Here is a 4,929-nt window from a genome sequence, read left to right as displayed (position 1 = left end):
ACTGCCCAGAAGAGCAGAGATCCTCCAGTTACAACTGTGCTGGGAAATCAGCTGTGCTGGGGACTGCTGTGTGCCCCTGGGCCAACAGGTATTTGACAGCCAGCCTCTTCACTATTAAACTTTCTTCACCCTCATTGTCTGCCCGTTGGGAATGTTGCCTGCCCTTGGGGTCAGCTACCCAGGCTAGCTGACCTGGGCCAAAACCTGCTAGGAGCAATGCTGAGGGTGTTCCAGCACGAGGGGACATTTACTGGCTGCAAAGGGAAGTGCAAGTTCCCTTCTCACAGGCTCCAGCCCAGCCTGCGGTGATTCCCTTGATGTGATAACCCCCATGCCCCACCTCGAGGAACAGCTGGGGTGCAGAGCATCAAAGAAGTCAAAACCAGGCACCCAAGGGGGCTGGGTGCCCAGCAGCCGCAGAAATCCCGCAAGGTGCAAGGAGCGGGTGCTGCCCTGCTCAGCTTCACTTCCCAGCCTCTCCCTGCCCCTAGCATCCGGACCTTCAGTGTCATACATCTCTCCTGTGATCCTCAGCTTTGCCAAGGGCAGCTTCACTGAGACTTTGCAACCAGCACTGACCCTGTCCTTCCTGCCACACAATCCATCAGCAGGGAAGGACAGACGAGCGTCGGCAATGCGAGAAGAGAGAGGGCAACGATGAGACATGAGGGTTGCAGGTGTCCCTTCAAGGATATGAACCTTCATTATATCGCTGTGAATATTTATGCAGATGGCCCCAGGGCTGCTTAATCTGTAAACCTGAGGAGACTGTAAAAAGGGGGATAAAGCACTGAGATCTCCCCTGATCATTTAGATTTACCTTCAATCTCTTTTCTCCTTGAAGACAGTTACCAGGCTGAGTTTGTGTATCTTGTATAAATAAAAGTATTAAAACCCCTTTAATCTACTGCTGCATAATCAGCAGCTTGTTTTGCTGCGGAGGTAAATGGCACTGGTGTGAAGCATCAGCTGTGCACAGCTCAAAGCTCAGTGGAAAACATCTTTGATTAGCTGGGAAGTATTCGCTGGCATGCACTCGCTGCAGGCTGGATGAGCTAGAAGTGCCCCATCCCTGGCTGAAAACCAGGTGGCTTTCAGTGTCCTCACATGGGTACAATGGGCTGTGCAGAACCTAGTGACAACCAGCCAGGAACACTGAGAGGGTGAGGTGTATTTTCAGGCTGTCAGCAGGGGTGAACCCAGGGAAAGGCACTAGGGAAGGTGTCTGGTGCACTAGTGTGATGTCAGCTCTGAACCAATGCAGGCTCACATGTACCAGCATGGGAGGTTAAAAAAGAGTAGCAGACACCCACCAGGATGGAGATTTTGGCTTCCCACCCCATACTTGCTGTGTGCTGTGCAAGCTCTTTCACCATGAGCAGCAGGACAAACATGGAGGTCTCCCATGCTCAGCTCCCTCTGCCTCTCTGCAGCCACTGCTGGTGCTGATGGAGGTTGGGAACTGCTTTCTCCTTTCTCTGTCTTAGTGTGGGAAGGGACCTGCAGGGAGTAGGGCTTGTGGACCCATCCTAGCACATCAGAGTGTCCTTGAGGTAGTGTCTCCAACAAAGACAGCTGCTGCATGACCAAAGTAAGGCTCAGTTTGCTTGCAAGAGAGTCGTTGTCTTCTCCTGGGACTTATGAACAGCAGAGGGGGAAACAAAGTGCTGGAACATTTGCCCTGGCCACTGCCACCACTCAGCACCACAGCCTGGGCTTCCTGCATGCTGCAAGGGGCATCAACATTTGAACCATAGGGACATGCCAGCCATGTGCACCTGTCCAAGCCATGCAGAAATCAGGAGTCCTTCAGGTGGTGTAGAGACTCAGACCTGCACTGCACCCTGAAGACCTTACAATCTCATCTAAACAGACTCAGCAGGCAGCAAGTGGAAAAGATGATCTGTCACTCCATTATACATGGAAGGAGGAGAGGGAGAGAGAGTGACACACACAGCACATGGCAGGGCCACAGCAAAAGGTTGAGCCCATTGTCATTATGAAGCAGAGATCTGCAGGGTCATTCCCCCACCATCCAGGTGCTCCCAGGACTCCAAGGTGCAGCTACACCTGCCTGATAAACTCTCTAACACAGGCAGGTGGCAATCTGCTCTGCTGGAGCTGATCCTCCATCATGGGATGAGCTGGTGACAAGAAGTGTCCTTCCACAAAGTGACCTCTTGCCTCTCCAGAAATGATGTTTGGGATGCAGCCACTGCTGCTGCAAAAGATTTAGGTGGAGGGCAGACATCTCTCAGAGCAGCCCCTTACTGTGTGCCCACCTCTGAGTCTTGCCATGTTGATGCCAAGCATTCTTGTCCCCAGAAGTGACTCTCTTTTTAAGTTTAAAAACAAAACAAAACAAAAAATCAAGGGAAAAAAACACAAAAAAACACACAATCCCCCCCCCCAAAAAAAAAAAAAAAAAAAAACAAAAAAACCAAAAACTGTTGGGGAGAACCCCCAAAAGATTTTAGCAGTTTTCACTCCATAGTCAGCACCAGAAGTGGTCCAGGCTGCTCACAAATGTTCTACCAGACCTGACCCCACCAGCCTCCTTCAGCAGCCAAGACCCTGCTGTAAGGAGCAGAGAATGGCACAAGGAGCACAGAAAAAGACAGCCCAACCTCATGCATCATGTCCTGAGCCATGGGCTATCCTAGATACCCTCAGGCAAAGTCCTCTGCAGCTTGTTTTTCTCTGCTACCAGCTGCTGTGGGTCTCCGGGATCTGCCGGGAACAGCTCCGTGTCACAGCCAGCCTTGGACTTGGCCTGCCCAAACAAAGACAAGAAGAGGCTCAGCAGTGCCTTCCTTCTCCTTCCTGGTGGGTGGCTGCCTTTTTCTGCCCACCGGGGTTTTTCAGGGAGGCAAGGGCATTTGGTTAAGTGTTGCTAGGGCAGGGAGCCAGGGGAATTCTTGTTCCTGCAGGACAGGAGGTCGAAGGACCTGCATCTGCAGCCGCTTCCTCAGGATGTAAGAAACGCTGGGTAGGTGAAGACCTTCTGGGAACAGGCTCATAGAATCACAGAATCATTTAGGCTGGAAAAGACCTTTAAGATCATCAAGTCCAACCATCAACCCAGCACTGCCAAGGCCACCACTAAATCATGTCCCTCAACACCACATCTACATGTCTTTGAAATACCACCAGGGATGTTGACTCCACCATTCCCCATGACAGCCTATTCCAGTGCCTGACAACCGTTTTGGTGAAGGGTTGGAGGGGGTGAAGAGCAGGGAAGAGCATCTGCCTCTAGCCCTCATCCCAGTCTTGCTACAGCAAGCAGAGTGTTTGGAAAAGACAGCCACCATGGGTCCATGGGAGAACCATCCTGGGACCTTGTGGGAATGGTCACAGGGACATCAACATGAAACATGGCAGCAGGAAAATTACACTCTGATAACTTAGAGGAGTGGCAAGATATCTTAAAAGAATAAGTGGATGTAATAGATACTGAGTGAATACTCCTAGACACATAAGAAAAAGCACACAAAACAGAGAAAATGAGAATAATCTTTTCCTGCCACCCTCTCCCAGCACCCAGGAATCACTAAGATACAAGTTTCCCCAGAAGGATTTTGTATGGAACCCATGTGCACCCACCCATGGTGGATTTGCCCAGGCCCTAGATGAGCCCCTCCAGAACCCTGGTTTCCATGACTTATCTACAGAGGCTGTGAAAAGGGTCTCCCATTTGCTTTAAACTTTCAACCTGATCATTTTGGGGATGGACACAGCTTGTGTCAGACCTGGGGACAATTTAGCACAGGAGCAGCTGGGTTGGTCCTGGAAATGGTGGAACAAGCTGCGGAGGAAGATGTTTTTAACCTAAGTTGAAGGAGGGTCCTGGGTCAGCCTCCCTAAAGCAGGAGAAGGCTTTAAAAAACCTTCAGGATATCCAGGGAGAACAGTGCACTTCTAAGGGGACTGTGGTAGCACTGGGAGAGTGGAGGGGAGCTCAGGGGCTTATCAAGCTTCAACTTTGTGCTTCCAAACTGTAGATGAGAAGTCCTGGACCTGCTGACCAGGATCTCCCAACAGCTTCCCTATGCAGTTTAGGAACTCAGCTAACACTGTGACTGCTTGGAATTGCCTGAGGGAAAGATCTGACTGCTTTTTCTTTTCACATTCTTCTCACTGCTATCCTGATTACTTTCTGCTCTCTTTCCTGTAAAAAAGAATCCAGGACAAGTCATGCCCCTGCAGGGTATGGAGCCAGAATGCCTTATCAGACACAGAAGAGCCAGCCAGAGACTTTATACTCTTTGCTGCTCTACCGTAGTAGAAATACCATCCTGGTACATCTTACTTGCTTCAGAGACTTCTCCAGCTGCCCTGCCCTGTGCTGCCTTCACACTCTTGGCAGCTCTGCCCCCGCAGACTCCAGCTTTACTCTCTTTGATTGTTTTTTCCTGGCCCTGGTCACCCTCTGCCTGGAAATCCTTGGACAAAAGTATCTAACAGGAAAGCTGGGATGTAAGATGCTGCCTCTAGGGCAGCACAGACCCATCTGATCCATTGGGAAGCCCCCAAAGACCCAGCCACTGTGTCCTTTTCCAGCTCCCTTTGCAAGCAGCTGGGGAAAAGTTTAACTTGGGAATTTCTACATTTGACCTTTTGCCTGTGCTATGCCTGATGGCCCATACAAGGGTGGCATGGAGCTGCAGAGTCCCTTCACACCAGAGCTGTAACCAGCCTTGATCTCCTGGTTTTCAGAGAAAGCCCTTCATAGCAGATCTGTATAAAATAATTGCAGAACTTCCTGCCCTCCATCTTCATACACACTGCCCAGGACAGGAGAGCATCTTCTGGAAAAGAAGCAGCAATGTGGAGCAGATTTGGACTGTTCAGGCTGGAAAGTACTGATCCAGAAGTCTAGTGTAAGTGCAATCAGAAATACTCTACAAGGACAAGGTCAGGACCAGC

Source organism: Chaetura pelagica, unplaced genomic scaffold (assembly GCF_000747805.2).
Source record: "Chaetura pelagica isolate M959 unplaced genomic scaffold, ChaPel_1.0 scaffold283, whole genome shotgun sequence".
NCBI classification, from domain to species: Eukaryota; Metazoa; Chordata; class Aves; order Apodiformes; family Apodidae; genus Chaetura; species Chaetura pelagica.
This window is presented reverse-complemented; position numbering follows the sequence as displayed.